Consider the following 21,781-nt stretch of genomic DNA (forward strand, 5'->3'; position numbering starts at 1 on the left):
GGGGGTTGTTTCCTCAGGGAGGGGGATAGAGGTGGTTGGATATTTTGGCACACAGGAGAGCTGGCAGAGGATGTCAGGGAAAGTCTTCTGTCAGCCTTTGTCAGTCCATGTTGTGATATCCTTGTGCTGCCTTGGCAGAGTCCAGAGCCTGTGGATGTGCCGACCTTGCAGCCAGAGCATGGATTGGTTATTGCAGGAGAAGGGAGCTGGGTCTTGTTGCCACGAGTGGTTTTTCACATATAACTTGCAGTGGATAAGTGGGGTGGGAGGGAGGTGGCAAACCTGAGTTGTACCCAGAAGGATGGGGCACCTCTCCTACAAGGAAAGGCTGAGAGGATTGGGGTTGTTCAGCCTGGAGGAGAGAAGGGCTTTGGGGTTGACCTGATTTGTCCAGTACCTGAAGGGATCCTATAAGAAAGATGGAGACTGTTCACAAGAGTAGGGAGTGACAGGACAAGGGGGAATGGGATCAAAATGAAAGAGAGCAGGTTTAGATGAGATCTATGGAAGAAGTTCTTCCTTCTGAGGGTGGGGAGGCTCTGGCACAGGTTGCCCAGAGAAGCTGTGTCTGCCCATCCCTGGAAGTGTCCAAGGCCAGGTTGGATGGGGCTTGGAGCATCTTGGGATAGTAGAAGGTGTCCCTGCCCATGGCAGGGGGGTGGAACGAGTTGGAATCTTTAAGGCCCCTTCCCATCCAAACCATTCTGTGATTCCCTGATGGATTCTGTGATTCCTGGGTTTCTACATAGTTTTGATATGCTTAGAGAAGAATATTCTGCTTGTTGTGTTTCAAGGGGTGGTGTGGAATGACACAGGGTTACTCAGGATGTCTCTGTACACTTCAGATAGTGCTGCATCACTGAACATCCCAGTGGGACGGGATCAGGCTCAAAGCACATCCCTTCCCACAGTGGGTTTGCCTGTTCCTCAGGAACAACCAGTTTATTCCCCAATTTCTTGTATTTTTGTGCAATTTTCACTAGAAAGAAACAAAACATTCCTGTTTAACTTTTGCCCCCCTGAAAACTGCAGGAGAGGAAAGAAGACTATTCTCTCATGGCAGAGAAACATGACAGAGGTGTCCTCTTGGACCACGTGAGCTTTAAAGAAACCAGCAGTGCAGGAGGAGGATGGAGGCCAGGAGGAGTGTGAAGGAGGAGGTGGGATCTTCAGTGCTCCCTTCACAGATCCCAAGGATGCCCCAGTTTGGTGCAGAAAGTGAAGCAGGGAGTTGATTTGCTGTTTTACACAGATCTGAACAGCTTCTGAGCTGCTTAAAATAAGCACTTGGAAGGTATCACGTTCCTGGGGAGGTAAATGGTGAAGGAATCACAAGTTGGAGTGTGGGGAGGGGTGTGTGACAGAGCTAAGCCCAGGATTTGGGGCAGAGGGGGAGCTGGAGTGGGAAGATCCAGGCTGTGTTTGTACTGTGGCAGAGTGACCAGAAGAGGAGGGTGTTGCGGTCAAGTGAAATAAAAGGATGTATGAAGTGAAACGAACCCAGCACCCGGTGAGAGCTTTGTCACTGCTGTCACAGTGTCACCTGCTGTCACAGGAGCTTTAGGACACAGCTTCCAGCACAAGGAGAGAAGTGAGGCTGCTCCTTGCCAGTTGGATTTAGTTTTCCTCAAATATCTGCAGAACAGGGTGACTAAGAAGAAATAGTGGTTGTGTTTATGCTGCTGCTTTAAAAAACTTTGGAGCAAACCCGATTGGTGTTTTCTAGTGATCTTTAGCTTGTTGTCTTGATGTCCTGAATCATGAAATCAACACAGCTTAATCATGAAAAAGCATAGCATGAAGCACTGGATAATTAGTCTCTTTTGAATGTTAGATTCAGATTGGATATTAGGAAGAAATGCTTCCCCATGAGGGTGGGGAGGCCCTGGCACAGGTTGCCCAGAGAAGCTGTGGCTGCCCCATCCCTGGAAGTGTCCATGGCCAGTTTGGATGGGGTTTGGACAACCTGGGATAGTGGAAGGTGTCCCTGCCCATTGCAGGTGTTGGACCAAAATGATCCTTAAGGTCCCTTCTAACCCCAGCCATTCCATGATTCTGTGTTTCTATGAAATTATTTGATAATTATTGTGGTGTTTGATGTGTTCAGGAGACACAGAGCCTGTCCCTGGAGTAACTTCTGGATTTGACCCACTTCAACCAGATTTTTTCAGTGTAGATTTTACAGATAACAAATATTTGCAGAGTCCATGAAAAGCAGAGGGAAGAGAAAAACCTGTTCCAGTCCCCACGGAGTAAAAGCTGCCACGTTGTGTCAGGGAGTCCACAAGTGAGTTCACCAGGAGACACCAATTATTCCAGCTGACAAGGTGGTGATTGTTCAAAGGTTGGACTGGGTGATCTTGGAGGTCTTTTCCAACCTAAATGACTCTGTGATTATTTCTCACTGAGCTCCATCACCCCTCTACTCACAGGTCTGGCCATCCCTGAGGACATTCCTCTTTTCCAACTAAGTCTTTGGCAGAACCGATGCCATAATCTGAGTCCAGGGCTCTGGTTTTCCTCCTGCAGCTGCTGATCCCAGCTCAGATGGCACTGTGGGATGGGGTGGGATGGATCTCCACGTGTTCCATGGATCTCTGGGAGCTCCCTGTGTCTGCTGGTTACAGAGATTTTGTGCGATAGTGTTGGTTTAACTCAGTGGGAGGTTATTTGAGAAGGAAATGAAAGGCTCAGTGAACAGTGAATGCTTGAAGAGGTGTTAAGAGGAAATTCCAGGCGTCTGAGCTTTTGTTTTAAGGGTTTGGGGTTTTTTTTTTGCTGTCTTTTCAGCCAGGTGGGTTTTGAGCAGTTCTGTGTCAGTGCTCTGTGACAGGATGTTGGGGACAACTTCTTCTCAGGCAGAAATAAGTGGGAAGCCTGATCCTCTCAGGTGAAAAAACAAGAGGTTTTGTCCCTTTAGATACTGTTTTTGTGTCTTTCACTCTATTTATATTGATTAACCTGAACACTGGAATTTATTTTCCTAGGAAGGAGTATTTATATGGGGAAAAAAATTAGATTGTATTAATGAGTGAGTCTGAAGCAGTGCAGGAAAAGAGGACAAGATGGGCTGTGCTAAAAGGCAGACTTTCCTCACTGTTAGAAACGATCATGTCAGTTTTATATCAGAAGCCTGATAGCAGTGAGGTGATGAGAGGGAGATTTGATTACTGAAACAAATGGAATTTCCACAGCATTATCTGCCCCAAACTTCATTCCGAAGTAGTGGAATTCTTATCAGACAACTGTGGTTTTCCCCATTTTCCTATAGACACACAGACTTAGTACTGTCTAGGCCGAGGAGGGGCAATAATGTCTCACCTACTGTAATTTCTGTCCAAGTTACAACAGAACATCTGCTTCCAGCACCCTTAATAATTCTGGCTGCTGGTTTTTTGCATACTTGGGATCAATGTACTGGGAGTAGTGTGAGACTGGAGAGCTCCACTTTGCTTTAAAAGATTTGAAAACTGATCCACAGCACGTTGTGACAGAGGCTGAAAGTGGAAGGCTTTGTTGGAGGAGGTGTTAAGACTAAGTGTTGACATCTTCCCCCAGATTTTATGCGGTTCAAAAACGATCCCTTCTTAATTATCCCTTTGGTTTATTCATCTTTCCTGAAGTTTTTTTCCCCATTAGTGAAAGGTGGCTGCACGTGCTTGTCTCCTGTTCTGAGCAGGGTGCTGTGTTGCTCTTACATCCTTCTGCATCCCCCTGCACATCACCCTCCAGTTCTTGAGCATTCCCTGTTAACATTCCTGCCTGGGAAGGTGTGGGTTTGGACAGTTAATATCATACCTGAAGTGTACTGTGAGATGAGGTGGTTTATAAAAAGGAGGATAAAAGTCTCATTTCATGAAAATGAATCTTGTGAAACCGCACCTGTAACCTCTGAAGTGACCAAGAGTCCTCCTGGAGAGGTGGATTCTGTGCAGTGGCACTGCCGAGAGACAGAAGGGAGTCCCTCTCCTGGCTCCAGGATGTTAAAACTCATCCCCTGATCTTGGCACCATCTCAGAGATGATGTGATGGGTCAAGAGCTGGCACATAATTTTGAAGCCCACAGTTGTACCGGGTTTAACACAGGTTTGGTTCGCCAGGGACAGAACTGATGCACTGGGATGGACCCTGAGGGTGGACATTGGTCCAGCATCTGAGGCAGTCCCTCAAGTGGTGACATAAAACCCCAGGGAAGCAGCCAGACCACCCCCAAAGGAGAAAGCAGGCCCTGGTTCAGCTCTTTCAGTGCTCTTGATGCTGCAGATGGTCTGCAGGGTGGTTTTGACAGAGCCAGGTTTGGCACAGGAGCAGAATCACCTCGTTCCACCCTTCCTGTGAGGAGCAGCTGAGGGAGCTGGGGGGGCTCAGCCTGGAGAAAAGGAGGCTCAGGGGGGATCTTCTGGCTCTGCAACTCCTTGACAGGAGGGGGGCTGTTGTGTAGTGTCTGCTGTTACTCTGGGATGGGGGGATTTACAGCTGAGGGGATTTTTGTCCTGCATTTCTTCCCAGGAGAAAAAAACAAAAAAAAACAAGCAAAGCAACTCTGTGCTGGTGAGAATAGGAACTTGCTCATTGACAGCTTCATTTAGTGTTTATAAACATCAGGGGTCACAGGAATGTTGTAACTTCAGGTTAGTGATTTTTATTTTTATAAAAAAAACCCTCCAGTTGAGGCACTTTGAGGCTTCTGAAACAGCCAAGCAAACATTTGTAAGTTTGTAGGAAATCTGTGTCACGCTTCTCAAGTTTATAGCTGGGGGTGGGAGGAGAAGTGTCAACTTATCTCCAGGAACTAAAACATCCTGATTGTATCACATGGAATCAGCCTCCAAAACTCATTCCTGCACTGAGAAACCCAGTCAAATAAAATTGGTCACTTTTGAAGAAGGACTTTGAAGCTTTGTGACCACTGGCATCTGTGTCAAGCCAGGGTTATTTACAGGCTGCTGTGAAGGGTCTTAACTAACCACTGGCAGCACTGTCCAGTTTTTCATGCTTGGAGAGAAGAACTATCAAAGCCTTGAGTTTTGAGCGGGGTTGAAGAGGTTTTTCGCTCGGAGGCGTCGTGTTACGATCTCTGCTAGAGGCACAACAGAGCAGTGGGGTTCATTTTGCTTCCAATATGCAAAAAAAAGGAATGCTCAGGAGGTGGAAGCAGATTCTGGAGGTTAGAAACACCATCCAGGCCTGTTGGGTTTGTGTTGGGAAAGCCAGAGCTCACCTAGAGCTCGTGGTCTCAAGGGGATGTGAAGGACAGCAAGATGCGTTTAAAAGTTGTGTAGATGTGGCACCTGGGACGTGGTTTAGTGCTGGGCTTGGCAGTGCTGGTTAAATGGTTGGACTTGATGATCTTAGAGGACTTTTCCAACCTAAATGATTCCATGAACACCTACTCCTGTGCTTTGGCCTCTGTGATTATTGAAGGTGTTTGAGACGCAGAGGAACATCATCAGCAGCAAAGAGTTGAGTCAGGGAGTACTGGGAAGTCCGTGAGACCTGGTGGATTCCATCTGCAGGTGCTGAGAGGTGGCTGATGTTAAAGCAAGGCCGCTCTGAAAATCCATGGAAATTGGAGGAGGCCCTCAGAGATGGGAGAAAGGCAAATATTGCACCCATATTCCTCAGTCCACAAGGGTAATCCAAGGAGCTACAGGGCAGTCAGCTCTGTTTGGACCCCTGGGAACAAATTTCTTGGAACAATTTTCTAGGCATGTGCATGGAAAGAAAGAGCTTGGGAAGAGTCAGCATGGATTGACCATGAGGAAATCGTGCCTGACCAACCTGATGGTCTTGTAGGTTCAAGTGACTGGATGTGTGGGTGAGGGGAGGACAGTGGGTGGCAGCAGCAACAACCTGGGCTGGTGGAAGGTGTCCCTGCCCATGGAACAGGGTGAGAGCTTTAAGGTCCTGTCAAACCCAAACCATTCTGGGATTCTGTTCTGTGATTTACCTTGGCTGTAGCTTTCCAAACTGTCTCCCACTGTATCTAAGATGGGATGTTACAGCCAGAGCTGGAGAACCATTTTCCAGGAAGGAATTGTTCCTGATTTCCATTCTAAACCTCTCCTGGCACAACTTAAGGCTGTTTCCTCTCATCCTGTCCCTTGTTCCCTGGGAGCAGAGCCCAACCTCCCCCTCTGGCCCCACCCTCCTGTCAGGGAGTTGCAGAGATGGAGAAGGTCCCCCCTTTTCTCCAGGCTGAGCTCCCCCAGCTCCCTCAGCTGCTCCTGGTGCTCCAAACTCTTCCCCAGCTCCGTTCCCTTCCCTGGACAAGTGAATCCACCAACATCCCAGGCTCTTTAGGCAGCAGCACAACCTGTAGGCAGAGGGAAGTGACTTGACCCCCTTTGCTTGGGATCCACAAAATCCTTCGTCCAGTTTTGTGCCCTTCAAGACAAACTTCACCAATGCAGAGGGAGCTCATCAACAGATTGCCAGTGTCGGGTTTTTTTTGGTGGGGGGGCAAAAAGCATTTCCCTGTAATCTGTATGTGCGTGTTCCACAAGATCTTGGATGCTGTGATCAAAAATAGGGTGGGTGAAGTGGCTCAGCCTCCCTGTATCATGTCATGAGTGCTGGGTGCGTGTGCAGGAGGCAAAGCCAGACTAAGAGCTGAGCAAATCGACAACTTGCCCTTCCCAGAGCCATCCGAGGGGTTTTTTCACTGCTGAGCTGAGGCTGAGAACAAGGAGCATGTGTTCTCCCTGAGCAGGGCTGGGGCTGTTGGCAAAACTGTTACAAAACATGTAACAAAACTACGGAGTGGGTTGAACTTCCCAGGTTTTACATTTGTAGGAAGAGGCAGTCGAGATTTCCCCCCCTCAACCAGCAACAGATTGCAGCGAATCCGAATTATGTGGCTGCCATCTGCTTCCAAACAGGCTTGGAAAACACGGGCCAGCCCTCCCCAGCATGGGTGAGGAGGGTGGTGGGGAGTGTTTACAAGTCTGTGTTTACGGGATTTGGGATTAATGTGCTGCTTCCTTATTTTTAGACAGAGCAAAACTGAATTAAAGCTGTGAGTGAAACACTCAGTGCCCCCAGCTCTCAGCATCGCAGTGTAATTTAAAAAAATGAGCTTTTAAAATCTTTCTGTACCAAAACACTGTGACACCACCCCACCCAGTGTGGTAGGATCATCCTGGAATGTGTATTTTGACATTTTTTGTTCTTTCAGTCCACTATAACAGGCTTAGATGCCACATTCTGGAGTCCCAGTGGTGTAGCAGAACCCTCAAAAAAAGAAAAAAAAAGAATTATAGAATCATAGAATGTTAAGAAGTTGGAAGATCATCCAGTCCCAACCCCCTCTGCCTTGAGTGGAGACACCTCCCACTAAACCAGGTTGCTCAAAGGCTTTATCCAACCTGGCTTTGGACACTTCCTGAGTTGGGGCATCTACAACCTTCCTGGACAACTTGTGCCAGTGTCTCACCACCCTCACAGAATAAGGTAGAGATTATTAGTAGAGAATAAGGTTTTATGGACTGTAAGGCTGGAAAACTGTGACTTCTGGAGTAGGATGTCCGTGTCACCCTCCCTGGAAGTGTTCAAGAAACACTTGGATGTGGCACTTGAGGACATGTTTTAGTGGTGAACACGGTGTTGATGCTGGGTCAGCAGTTGGACTTGGGGATCTTGGAGGTCTTTCCCAAGCTGGTTCTGTGATTCCCTGATTCTGTGACTTAGATGTGAGACATTCCAGAGGTAATAAATCACAGAGTGGTTTGAACTTGCCCCGCTGCTGTCGGGTCATGTGGCGTGTGAGCTGCACAGGTACATCTTCTATTTTTATTTTTATGTGTTTAAAAAATATAACAACGTGAAAAAGCTGATATTAACGCTAAGTTAAGGTCAGCCAGGTTCTGGAGTGAGCACCTTTGGGAAGACATCAGAGCAAGGTCCTTGTGCCAGGCTTTTCCTTCTGCTCCGACCTCCTGCATCCCTGCCAGCCCATCGTTGTTCAGGGCCTTTGGGGTGACACCATCCCACAAGGGGTGAATTGTCAGGTGGTGACCCTGGTCAGTGCAGACTGGAGGTGTCACTCAGTCTGCAGAGTTGCCCTGGGAAGCCAAAGGAATAACGGGCCTGAAGTCAAGTGTTGTGACCCGTGATGGATAAGGATACTCCAGGAAGGAGCAGAGTTCCTCGCCTGGTTATTCCACTTGACTTGGCTGATTTAACTGATTTCACCTGATTTCACACAGAGGGACTTGGCTTAAGCTTTTCTCAGCTGTGTGGATGAATCCAAGAGCTTCCCAGCAGCAGGTGGGCCGGGAGAGAGATTTTTATCCCAGTGAAGGTGCAGACACAGTAAAGGGAATTTTTGGATGGTTCGTTTATTGGGCATTTCCGTGTTTTCCGTGCCTGGTTTTTAGCATCTCCAGCTCCCAGGTGCTGCTCAAAGGAGAGCTGAGCAATTCCAGCACACACAGAAAGCAGCACTTGCACAAGGCACGAGGCAACAAAACATCTGCACTCCGTGTTTCCTCTAGTTCTTAACTGGAAATCTTCAGCTGGATCAGCCTTTTCACTCCAGCTCATTCAGGCTGCTGTTAGAGGAGGTGTGGGTGTAATTTATGCTCACATTTACACTGCTGGGGTGGTTTAAAGTGGGAAGTGAGAATCAGCCCTTCAGTTTTTCGTGGTTTCTTTGTGTTCTAACAACAGATGCACAGCTGGATGCAGTAGCCTTTAACCAAGCCCTGGAGCATCTCCTCATTACTCTTAATTCACAGCAGTGCCCGCGAGGCCTGTTGCGAATAAGTCACCGGAGGATAAAGAACGGCAGAGCTCTCAGAGCTGCTTTGTTCTTTTATTTGATAATTACAGTTTTGTATTTCATTATTTAAGCTGGTTTAGTCTGTGTTGTGTCATCCCGGGTGTGTGCACTGCTATGGATGGGACAGCTCAGGTGGGGAGTGAGGGATTTCTGGATTCCTGCTCGGAGCACACTCGGATTTACTGATTTACTTGTGTGACCTTTGGACACGGAAGGGGGTTGATAAATCTCTGCTGACAAGCGAGGAGGCAACACCACTTCAGGAGGCATCACCACTTGGAATTTGCAAATGCAAACGAGCAGCAATTAGGGAAGAGTGACTTTGTATGTTCCAGCTCTGGGAATTTATCTAAGGCAAGATGCATTTGGTGCGAGGTGTTGACGAGGAACGGTGTGTTTTTGCCAGGTTCCTGAAAAGCTCTTTTTAATAAATTGCTGATCTTTGGAGACCTGTAAAAAATACCATGGATTGCTTTTTATCAGCCTATAATGTGCTTTCATCACTCCAGAGAAGTATGTGAGAGTGATACCCGGTTGGTCCCTGGAGGAAGCAGAGGATACACTGCTAAAGGCTCCGGATTTCTGGCACTGGAATGGAGCTTAAATTTCCTCGTTAGCACAAATATCCCTCTAAACTGATCACCAAAGTGCTGCTGCTCCTTTCTCGCACACAGAATTACTCTGCTGTAATGCTACAAGTAATTTAACTCAGTAATACTGAGTCAAAAACAACTCCTGTCTGAAATGTTATGATTTATTGCTTCTCGAGGCTCTTAAGATGGAAATGGCTTTCCAGGCTCGAAGCTGTAAAACATCTCAATATTATACTCTGCATTTACTGAGAGGCAAAATCTCTGTGGTGTTGATGGTACTGGGATAATAAAGATGAGATCCTGAATGGCCATTTTTGCAAATGTTTTCTGAGAACAACATCAAAAAAGTAATCAGGTGTTAAAGTGTTGTAACCCTGCTGTGTTTCTTAGAATCACAGAATGGTTTGGGTTGGAAGGGACCTTAAAGTTCATCCCATTCCAACCCCCTGCCATGGGCAGGGACACCTTCCACTGGACCAGGTTGCTGCAAGCTCCTTCCATCCTGGCCTTGGACACTCCCAGGAATAGGGAGTCCACAACCTCACTGGGCAACCTAACTCTGGGAAAACCTCTGAAGCAGTTTTTTCAGGAATTTGCATTTTCAAACTCTCACCTCCTCACTTCTCAAATCCTGTGCAAAATGCACCGGTGCTTAAAAAAAAAAAATTAGACAGTGATTTCTTGGTTTAATCTACCATTTGAAAAAAAATGGTAACACTGGAGTTCTTAAATTGTTCCTCTGCTTTCATTAGCTGTGATGAAATGCAGTTTGTATGTGATGTGTAAGCCTGTGAAATACACACTTGGGCAATGAGGGAATGAAGGTCACACAACTGTCATTGGATCCCTGCCAGCGAGAGTATTGAAATTACAGGAATGCTGGATGCATTGTTGGTGGCACATGGGCAGATACTCTCTCTGCTCCAGAGCAGGAGGGATGCAGCCTGTGCTTTTGCATTTCCCCTTCCCACTGACACACTCCAGCCCTGTTCCAGATGTGCATCATTACCTCGTTCTGGTCCAGCGTTGTCCATCTGAGTGTGTTGTTTCCAGAGACTTTTTTAATGGTTGCATCCAGTTCCTGTGACAACTCCCAGGATCATGGAATGCTTTAGTTGGGAGGGCACCGTAAATATCTTCTAGTTCCAACCCCCTGCCATGGGCAGGGACACCTTCCACTAGCCCAGGTTCCTCCAAGCCCCATCCATCCTGGCTTTGGACACTTCCAGGGATGGAGCAGCCACAGATCCTGTGGGCAGCCTGTGCCAGGGCCTCACAGTGAAGGATTTCTTCCTAATACCCATCTAACCCTACCCTCTGTCATTTTGATACCATTCCCCCTTGTCCTGTCCTTCCAGGCCTGTGTGAAAAAAACACCTAGCAGTGTTTTTACAGGTTGGGATCTACCAGGATCTCCAGTGGGGGTTCCATCTGAGCTCTAAGCAGGGCTGTGTATTCCTCAGCTCCTGGAGCCTCTCTGGGTTTGGCTCACAGCTGGCTAAGCGACTGCTGCTGGTTTAGAGGCGGCATTTTGTCCTGTAACCAGCAGACACATCCTCTTCTTCCTTCTCCCCAGGTCAGAGCTGGTTTTTGACAGCTCCCATGGAGCAACTGGAGTCCCTCTGTCTTGCTCTTCTCTGTACAGGAAGGTCCATTGCAACCATCCATGTGCCAGCAAACCCCATGCCTTGCCAGCCAACTCCGGGGCTCGCCAATGTGCACCTGCCTTTTTATTTAGTGTTTTAGCTTCTGTGGCCCAGTGGAGCTGAACTGGTGTTTGCCTCCAAGGCCAGTTTGTTCTCCTTCTCCTTCCAGTCACTAGTTAACCGGCTTTAAAAACTGCTGACAGTTGTTTTAAGAGCTGGTTTTCGGGTCGGGCTTTTTGTAACTCTGCAGCAGGAGGAAGATATTGTTAGAAACCAGGGGAATGGAAGGGCTGCTGTTGCTCCAGGCAGGAGGAGAGGGTGCTTCACTGCTGGAGAATAACACTTGCACTTTGAAGTGCTTCTCCTGCCCCTCCTGTGAAGGCACTCAAAGCCCCTTTGGCAGCGCTCCAGCTGCCAGGGTGAGGTGTGTTATTGGGAGCAGGGCAGGAAAACAGGAGGTTTGTAACAGAGGTCGTAAAATCATTGATCAGAAGGGTTTGGTTTGGAAGTGACCTTAAATCTCATTTCATTCCAACTGCCCTGCCATGGGCAGGGACACCTCCCACTATCCCAGGTTGCTCCAAGACCCCGTCCAACCTGGTCTTGGACACTTCCAGGGATCCAGGAGCAGCCACAGCTTCTCTGGGCAACCTGTGCCAGGGCCTCACTCACCCTCACAGCCAACAATTCCTTCCCAATATCCCATCTAATCCCTGTCAGTGTGAAGCCATTCCCCCTTGTCCTGTCCCTCCATCCCCCTTGCCCCCAGTCCCTCTCCAGCTCCAGCTCTCCTGGAGCCCCTTTAGGCACTGGAAGGGGCTCTGAGGTCTCCCTGGATCCTTCTGTTCTCCAGGTGAACCCCCCCAGCTCTCCCAGCCTGGCTCCAGCAGCCCTCTGAAGTGACTTGTTTAAATAGTCACTTAGAAACCCAGTGTGCTGGGGGAGATAAAGAATGGCAGAACTTTTGGCAGCTACTTTGGGAAAATAGCAGGGGGATTATAGAGGGAGTATTCCCCCATGGAACGTGCTGCAGCAGGGATGTATTTTTTCCCACCGAGGTGTAAAAGCAGGAGGTGTGTGAGCGCTGATTGCTGAGGGGAGCGAGTTTCAAACACTCCCCTAATTTAGCACCTCCTGAAATAGCTCCGAGCCCGTTAAATGAACGACATTGCTGAGAGTCTTTCTGTCTGAGCACACAGGGAAGGCAGTGGGTTCTCCTGTTCGAGGGGAGGCTGAAGAGCCTGAACAAAGGAGAGCAGTTACGTGCTCAGCAGCGAACAAAAACACCTCCCAGGCCACAAGGAGTAGCAGTGAATGGTGTGCTGGGAAAAGAGGGCAAGTGCTCCTGCTTTGTGGTCCCCAACCCTGTCCTCACGAGGTCGTGTCAGGCAAAAGCTGCTGGTGCATAGAGGCAGCTCAGGTGCAGCATTTCAGAAGGGCACAGAGTGAAAAATGAGCGAGAGGAAGGATTAACTCGGCTCTGCCTGGCAAGCAGGACCAGAGCCCTCACCGGGGGAGCACAGAGGAAGGCTGGGTTTAAATTTTAGCAACCACAGAAAGGTGAAGCAGCATCCGGCTTGTCTTTTTGGCACTTTCAGGTCAAACAAAGCATGCCTTGAGTGTGGCCTCGCTGCTTATCCCACATCACACAGGCTCTGTGCGTGTTCTGGTGGGATCTTTCACTGCATCCCGTGCAAAACTTGGGTGAATATTCCGAGATCCTGGACCGCTTCCATCCCTTGGCATCGTAACATTTCAGCAAGCACCAATTTTCTTGGTTTCTTCCCCCGTGTAATTGGAGAGTCGAAATCTGTGATGAATATATTAACGTTCATTGAATTACAGAGCAGACACTTAGCATTTTTCCTGAAGGATCCTAAAATGCTTTACAGGCACTTGAATGTATCACCACCCAATTGCAGCCTCTTTTCGTGCTTAGATTTAATTCAAGATGGAGGGAGAGAATTGGGTTTGTTGTGCCACAGAACCCCAGAATGGTTTGGGTTGGAAGGGACCTTAAAGCTCATCTCATTCCAACCCCCTGCTGTGGGCAGGGAACTTTCTACTAGACCAGGTTGCTCCAAGCCTCATCCAGCATGGCCTTGAACACTTCCAGGGATATCCCAAAGTTTCCTTACAGGAGGACAGATCATGAGTTTTATACCCAGGAGTTTTATAATACTCATTATTGGGTGGTTACAAGTACACTCCATCCCCCTCTTACACTACTGGTGGCCTCAGGCTGAGAGGTGACACCTCATGTGGTTTGTTTTATCCGTGATCCAGCTGCTTCATTGGGATTTGGAGGTGCAAGATAAGGTCCATGGCTCTTTATGAACCAGCTGGATGCCCCACCATGTGTTGCTGGGAGTTTCCATCTTCCTTTTCCCCTGAAATGAAAAACCCTCCAAATATTCAGAGTGAAAGCCAGTAAATTATTCACCTATTCTTAGGCTGGTTAAGGCTCTGGAATTGGGTGTAGGCACTTCTCCCACTCTCCCAGCACTGTCTCACTCCTGAGCCAAGATTCATTTCCACAGGCAAGTGCTCCACTGTCTTTCCTCACGGATATCAGGTGTGTGAAGAGTCCCTGTAGCTCATCCCTCCTGGAAAGCAGCTCCTCCTTTCCTTCAACAACTCCCAGGGATGGCTCTGCTCACTGATGCTCCTGTTGCTCCAGCCCTGAGCAAGGATTGTTAATCAAAGCCACAACCAGCCTCTTGCAGGTCTTTTGTTTCCCAGAGTGGTGTTCTGTGGTTTCCTCTTCCTCTGATTTTTTATCCCTGTTTCCATTTGAAGGCTCCTGCTCCATCTTCCCCTTTCTTTAAGGTATATTTGTGCATTTTTTCCCCTCTTTTAATCAAAACAATCTCTAGCCCCTGCCAGGGTCAGGATTTCTCTGGGTGTTTTCAAATGCACAGTGAGACAGATTTGGTCCTAAAGAGAGCTGACTTGTAATTTGCACTCAGTGGAAGCCCTTGAAATGCAAAAGCTGCCTGCAGTGTTTGTATTGGATGTTAAATATCCTGGATACCAGGCTGGAAAAGGTGAAACACCACTTTTAGAGAGCTGGAACAGCTGAAATTCCTCCCTGAGTCTCCAGATGTGGCAGTGTCTGAAGAGCCTGGCACAGGTTGCCCAGAGAAGCTGTGGCTGCCCCATCCCTGCAAGTGTCCAAGGTCAGGTTGGACAGGGCTTGGAGCAGCCTGGGACAGTGGAAGGTGTCCCTGCCCATGGCAGGGGTGTGGAACTGGATGATCTTTCAGGTTCCTTCCAACACAAACTGTTCTGTGGTTCTCTGGTCGGTGGCAGAGTGAACTCCTGACTGCAATTAAAGGTGGGTGATACTTCAAAATAACCTGAAGCAGAAGGACAGGATTCAAGTTTGTGGTGCCCCAGGAGGTTTGAGATAACCCTTAAGTTTCCTGGTGGATACCATGACTCCTGTATCCCCAGTGGAATCACTACAGAGCTGTCAAGGAAAGAGGAGGGCAGGAAGGAGCTGGAGGATGATGCTCCAGCATCTTGGAGATGCTCCACCTCCGGAGGAGCCATCAGGCAAACAATTAACTCATTGTTAGTATCAAATTTCACTTGTTTTGCAGGATGCTGCACTTAGGGAGAGCTGCCATTGAGCAATTCCAGTTTTCTTCCCAGCTCCCAAATCTTGTAAACACTGTCACTACAAAAGGCAGAGCCATTGAAAGGATTCCTCCTAAAGTCACCATGTGGGAGTTAATTGACATTTAAGGTTTGGGTTCGTCTCATTTGGGCTGATCTTGTGCAAGTGGGAGGTGGGGGGTCAGACCCTGCTGGGGTGGTGCTGATTTATCTCCTGAGAGCAGAAATGCTCCTTAAATGTGATGCACCTGGGACGTGGTGACTTCCAAGAGGGGTTTAAGCATTCACAGCCCTCACTGAGATTTTTCTGGGGACTGTTTGGATACTTTCACGTATCCAAAGAGCACTGTAAATATTAACATCCAGTTCCAACACCTTAAGGGAGCGTTGCTTTGAGGCAGGAATTTGTGTGTTGGGAGACAGATGGGTGAACTGCTGAAGATAATCAGGGGTCAGCTGGTTAAGCCTTATTTTTTGCACAGCCTTGTTGGGGTTACAGAGTGCTCTCCTAAAGAGTATTTACTGCATAATCTGGGGAGATGAGTGTAAGGGAGCCTTTGAAGGAATTAGGGAAATTCAGCTGAGACTACTTTGCATTCAGGCAGGAGAGAGCCGTAGAGGAACCTGAACATGAAGAGATCCTCTTCTGCTCCCCCAGCAACGTCGACCCTAAAGACACATTAAAAACTCCTTTTCCACGTGCCAGGCTGATCTGTGACTTCACTGTGGCCTGACAAAGTGGAGCTGCTGCGAAATGAGCCCCAGCTTTTGGGAGTGGGGGGGAGTTAAGATCACTGTTTTTTCCAGAGGAGTGATACAAAAATGCTGCCACTCCTCATTTTTTTGAAGGGGAAAAAAAATCCACGTGTCACAGCCTTGTGGGAACTGATGTGGTGTCAGAGTGAGCTGGGCAGGGATGAGTTTCCTCACAGTAAGAATCTGCATCAAAAAGTGAAATGATGGAAGCTGGAGAAGTCAGGCTGGAAAAATAGCTCTTTGTTGGTAGCGTTCCCCCGGCTAATGCCGGGATCGTGATCCTCGGAATGTGGAGTGCAGTGTCCCAGCAGGGCAGCACTTCCAGTCTGTCTGCCTGGAAAACCCTGTGGCATCTGCAGCAGAGCCACAGAGGTGCTGATTTGCTCCTCGCCTCTGCTGGGGACGAGCAAATGGCACATTAATAAGGCCTTGGAGGAGTAGTTTGTGCTCTGGAGGGCTGCACTGAGGAAAATATTCCCTTAGGGAAAGGTTTCAGGGTGTTTAGGTGTCAGATCAGGCTTAGGAGGGAGGAGTAACTTCAGCAGCATGAACCATCCTGATCCTGGCATAGCTGTGTGGAGCTGTACAAGGGGAGGAATCATCTCCTGAAGAAAGCAAATGACAGGAAGGATTTAACTTTGTTTTCCTAGAAGTGGTGCTGTCAGAGGAGCTGGGATGCAGGAAGAGATGTCCGGAACAGACCCGATGGCTCAGGGTGGAGCTGCACAGTTGTCCCCATCCCTGGATTCAGAACAAATCTGACAGTCCTGCTGCCACTTATTTTCCCATAAAAATGGAGTCATGTCCATGAAGACAGGCTGGGAGAGCTGGGGGTGTCCAACCTGGAGAAGAGAAGGCTCCAGGGAGATGTCAGAGCCCCTTCCAGTTCCTAAAGGGGCTCCAGGAGAGCTGGAGAGGGATTTTGGACAAGGGCTTGGAGGGACAAGACACAGGGAATGGCTTCCCACTGCCAGAGGGCAGGGTTAGATGGAATATTGGGAAGGAATTCATGACATAATAACTGATGTGTTGGTGGCATTCCTGGACATGTTTGCAGAGGATCCCTGTTTTAATTGGATACCCAGAAATAGGTGTGTTTCCCTGGATGTTCTTGGGACAGATCTCCTTATTCTGAATTCTGGTAATATGAGTGCCCAAAAAACCACACAAACCCCAAGTGCTGGTTTGGTTTTACCCTGAAATTCCTTGCTGGGATATTGGCTTGACCTCAGCAGTTGGACTTGATGATCCTAAAGGTCTTTCCCAACCTGAACAATTCTGTGATTCCACGATTCTCTGTAATACCTGTGAACTGGAGAATAAACTCTGTTAAAATTGGGATGTTCAGCAGCCAGCAATATCCCAAAAGCCCTTTTGCTCCTCTCAGGCTCCTTCTGTATATTCAAAGAACCCAATTTGAGCTGTGGATTTGATGTAGAAGATGCTGATATACTGCTGGAGGTCCTTCACATTCCCATGCCTTGGCTTGCCCACACCTTTCCCCAAAAGCCTCTCTAACCCCCTGGAACACCCCTTGGCACAGGGTAGCCCTGCTGCTGGATCCCCCTCTGGAAGCTGCTCTAATATTAACCCTGAGCAGCTGATTTTGTCCTTTCTGAATTTAATTTAGACTTCCACAGGGCTCTCCCTTGACCTCAGGAGTTCAGGGGAAGCTCTGGAGATGAGTGGCTGCCTGTTTTCCCAGGTTTATCTGCAGCCTTTCCCAGATTTCCATTAAAAGCACTGATGCCCTGGTGTGTAATATTCTGGATAAATCCAGCTGTATTAATGTCTTATCTGATTTCTCATGCAACATTCTTGCTACTCAGAAGAAAATCAGGGAATGACCTCCTTCTGATGTGAGTATTCCTGCCATGAGAGGGAAGAGGAGTACGGATCACACTTAAAATTTCCCTTTTGGAATAGCAATCCAGGTTGATAGAATTGATTTATTATTGCTCCCCAAGGCATAAACTTATAGTGGGGGTGCTGGACATAAATAAATGCTTTAGGCAGTTTAGCTAGAAGTCTGGATCCTCACCTTCCCCCTTTTCCCTCCTCTGTCTCCATTCCTCTCTCCTGCCTGGCACTGTAATGACTCAGAGGGGTTTGTTTTTATTTCCACGTGGCTGCCTTGGAGATCTTTTTCAGCCAACTTCCCTTTGGACTATCTACAAACATTAAAAGATGTTTGAAATTACTCAACCTCAACAGTGCTTGAAATTGAGCCACGTTCTGTTGTGTCAACACAGTGAGTGCTTCAAGTGCTGGTTGTGGAGGCACAATAAAGGTTTCCAGCTCTGGTGCTGCCCACAAAACTCCTTTATTAAGTGATGTTTCCCCACCTGGGAGCTTAAATGTGCTGCTCTGGTTGCTTGTTTGTCCATCTTGCTTTATTTTATTTGCATTCTGTGATCAATGAACAGCTTGAAACAGTCCCTTCAAGAGCTGCTGCAAGATTTCCAACCCTCTACCATGAGCAGGGGCACCTTCCACTATCCCTGGTTGCTCCAAACCCCATCCAGTCTGGCCTTGGACACTTGCAGGGATGGGGCAGCCACAGCTTCTCTGGGCAACCTGTGCCAGGGCCTGCCCACCCTCACAGAGAGGGATTCCTTCCCAATATCCCATCTAACCTTAGCCAGGTTCAAGGCCAGGTTGGATGGGCCTTGGAGCAGCCTGGGCTAGTGGAAGGTGTCCCAGCCCATGGAATGGGGGTTGAAACTGGATGTGCTTTAATGTCCCTTCCCACCCAAACCACTCTAAGATGTGTCTGTAATCTTGCTGACTGATAGGCTGGTTCTGTCTGGGTAATGAGGACAGGTAAATTTACTATCTTAATTTTGAGAGTGATGCACTTCAGTGTGTACAACACAGTCCCTCAGCTTTTCTTGCCTCAGGACTTCTTTCCTTCACAGCTTTGATATTTTTCAGTAAATATCTGCTTAGAGCCCACTGTAATCTGATGTCTAAAGGCATCTTTTAAGTAAAAATGAGGGTTGAGTTTATTTTTGAGGTCAGGCAGTGGCTGTGTGTTCAGTGAGCTCTGCTGATGTTGGATCAGATGGTGAAAAAAAATCCTCTCTCTCCTGGTTCCACCTCCCAGCGAAAGCAGCAAATTTCCCTCTGAGGTCAAATTAAGGAAACTACTTAAAAGACCTCTGATTTCACAGTAAAGTCCTGTGGTAGTGTTGGAGCTGTAGAGGGGAGGTGGGTAAAGGCCTGTTTTGTTGCCTTGCAGTTGGGATGTCTCCTGAGCAGAGCTGTGAGTGCCAGGCTAATGAGGCCTGGTGTCCCCGGGGGCTCGGGGCTCACGCTCGGCTGCTCCGCACCCAGGAGGGAATTGCAGAGCTCTGGAAGGTTTTTCTCTCATTTCCAGGCCTCTCCTCTGTGCAGATCCCGGGAAATGGGAGGTTCACACTATTGCCTTTCCCCAAGGATGAGAGTAAAGGAGGCCCCACCACCCCCATTCAGCATCAGGGTGAACGTTCATGGCTTCAACAGATTTTAGGCATTTATGTTCCATGGAAACTCGGGATCTAGAGAGTTAAATCATAAAGGGGTGGCTGAGGGAGCTGGGGGGGCTCAGCCTGGAGAAAAGGAGGCTCAGGAGGAACCTTTGTGCTCTCTGCAACTCCCTGACAGGAGGGGGAGCTGAGTGGGTGTTGGTTTCTTCTAACAAGCAACAAGCGACAGGACAAGAGGAAACAGCCCCAGGCTGTGCCAGGGGAGATTCAGGTTGGACATCAGGAGGAATTTCTTCATGGAAAGGGTTGTTAAACGTGGGAAGGGACTGCCCAGGGCGGTGGTGGAGTCCCCATCCCTGGAGGTGTCCAAGGAAGGACTGGCCATGGCACTCAGTGCTCTGGGCTGGGTGACAAGGTGGGGATGGGGCACAGGTTGGACTCGAGGATCCTGGAGGTCTTTTCCAGCTCAGAGGATTCTGTGATTCTGTGAAGAAGGGTAGGAAGGATCTTATCTGCAGGGAGGACACAAGGTCATGTTGTCCATGGGTGTCTCTAATCATGGACACTGGGCCTGAGCCCCAAATTGGGTGTTAGAGGGCAGGGGGAGGAGACACCCTGAAAGGTTCCTGTTCCTCCTAAGGCTTTGTTGAGAGAGGAGATAGACTGGAAATCAGAGAGGACACATGTGGATGTGGGAGGTGAATGAATGGGGTGTCTGAGAAGGAACGACAAAAGTGGGTTTCAAGTGAGAACGTGGGAAGGAATGGTGCAGACAGGGGATGGCTTTGCTTTGTGGGCAGGTTGCAAGTCTTAAAACTTAAATATTTGAGTTCCTAGGAGGTGTTTGAGGATAAAATAGTAGGGGAAGAGAAGAGCATGGCAGCTCAAGGTTGTTATAATATCCAGTGTCATTGGCTTGTCCCAGGGAGGTGATACCTTCTGAAAGGGTTTGGGAACAGTAAAAAAATTAATTAAAATGTTTGTTGAAGAAGAGCAAGGCTCACTCTCCTAATAAATAATTGCAGGGATTCAGGAGAAACTTCCAAATGCAGCTTTGAAAAGAAGTATTCAAGAGAGCAAGTCCCAGACCACTGGAGGTTTGGATGTTGTCTGCTCCAAAAGAGCTGTTTTCCAGAGGCTGGATGAAGATGTGTGTGCATCCCTGTGTATTTTGGAAATCATGCACATTTTTGAGGTGACTTTGATGTGATTGTCACGTGTAAGGAGCTTGAAGTTCTTAGATACCTTCTACAGGGGAGCAGGTGGGGATCATGGACTCATGGAATATCCCGAGTTGGAAGGAACCCACAAGGATCATCCAGTCCAACTCCTGTCCCTGCACAGACACCCCAGCAATCCCACCCTGTCCCTGGGAGTGTTGTCCAAACACTCCTTGAGCTCTGGCAGCCTTGGGGCTGTGCCCACTGCCCTGGGGAGCCTGTTCAGAGCCCAGCCACCCTCTGGATGAAAAACGGATGCTCAGTCGTAACCTCGTGGCTCCAAAAGATCTTGGAGCTCTCCCAGCAGCTGAGCTCAGCGCTCCCTCTCTCAGCCCGAGCGTTCCACGTGCCATCTCCATTTGGAACGTGCCATTCATCTGGAGCATTCATTAACATGGGGAATTATTTGCATATTATTAGCATTATTACATGGCAATAAAGCTGCCGCTGGTTCTCCCCTCCCTCCGTGTCTCCTTCATCACCCGCCTTTAGAAGGCTCTGAATCCCGTTTGTTGTGTGACAAACTGGGCTGATAAATCTCGTTACTCACTTGAATGGCTGGGAGACTTCACTGCACATTACTGAATTTGGTGAATTATGTAATAAATGCATAATTAAAATTAAACCCGGAGCCTCTCGTGGAACCTCAGAAGATGCCGCTCGTGATGAATTGCAGGGAGACGTACACGGGGTATTGAAATTGAGGCCTAATTATTTGGATTTATTTTTAATCAATATTTAATGTGCTGTACCTATAAGGTCCTGCAGACCCACAGCAAATCTGCTGTTGTGGCTTTGCTGGAAAGCACAGAAAGTGTGTGTAGACTAAGATGTTTGTTTTCACGGGGCTTTGTATTCTAATATTTGATTACAGAAAAGAAAACTCCCCTGAGCACAAAAATTTCTTCAGCCGAGTGAAGTGTCTATGAGGGGTCAGGTTTTGCCCAAAGCTTTTCCCACTTGATCACCTTTGAATGTTGCCCAGAGAAATTGTGGACTGTCTGTCCCTGGAAGTGTCCAAGGCCGGGTTGGACGGGGCTTGGAGCAACCTGGGCTAGTGGAAGGTGTCCCTGCCCATGGCAGGGGGTTGGAAGTGGGTGATCTTTCAGGTCCCTCGCAACCCAAACCATTCCATGGTTGTTGTTTGTCAGAGGAGAATCACTACAACAGGAAATAATTTACTCTGATGAAGCTCTGATTGGTTTTTCACTCATCAAACTGGCATCAAAGTCACCTGAAAATCTTTCCCATGTTGTATTTCTTCCATCCTGGTTCTTACTCCAGGGCAGCTGCCCAAACTGCTGTCAGGTCTAAACTTGAGATGTGCTAAAAAAACTTCTTTTCTCTGCGCTTAAAACGGGCTTTAGAGATATTTCCTTGGGAAAGAGGAGCGATGTTTTGAAGGCGAACAGCCTGCAAAGTTTAATTTTGAAAGGTTTGTCTCTTAAGTAGGAAATTGAATAGAAGGGATTTGATTCCCTTAAATCCCCGATTCTAGAGAAAGCAGCTTGAGATCTCAGTAAGAGAATTAACACACGGGTTAAACTCACAATAAGAAGCAGGACTTGGAAAATGCCTATTCAGATGCCCTTAAGGAAATAATAGGATTAGTTCTTGTCGTGTCAGTGTGGATTCCTCAAAGTGGGGGCTGTGTTGGTGCCCTGGCCGTGAAATTGGGGACAATGCCAATAAAGAT

At 48.1% G+C, this 21,781-nt stretch overlaps 1 protein-coding gene and 1 long non-coding RNA gene across 3 annotated transcripts in view; both read left to right on the forward strand.

Moving 5' to 3' along the window:
• Positions 1–21,781, forward strand: part of XKR6 (XK related 6) — a 205,383-nt gene that overhangs the window by 25,169 nt on the left and 158,433 nt on the right. The gene's annotated exons all lie outside the window — the stretch shown is intronic.
• Positions 1–21,781, forward strand: part of LOC126639704 (uncharacterized) — a 44,851-nt gene that overhangs the window by 18,313 nt on the left and 4,757 nt on the right. The window contains exon 1 of one of the 2 annotated variants that reach the window (XR_007628866.1): positions 4–20,060. The exons of the other annotated variant lie outside the window; for it this stretch is intronic. This is a non-coding gene — a long non-coding RNA (uncharacterized LOC126639704). Of the gene's footprint in view, positions 1–3; positions 20,061–21,781 lie in introns of those variants that run through there. 2 annotated transcript variants of the gene reach the window in all.

This window comes from Myiozetetes cayanensis, unplaced genomic scaffold, assembly GCF_022539395.1.
Source record: "Myiozetetes cayanensis isolate MyiCay16 unplaced genomic scaffold, myiCay2020 scf2-11, whole genome shotgun sequence".
Lineage (NCBI taxonomy): Eukaryota > Metazoa > Chordata > Aves > Passeriformes > Tyrannidae > Myiozetetes > Myiozetetes cayanensis.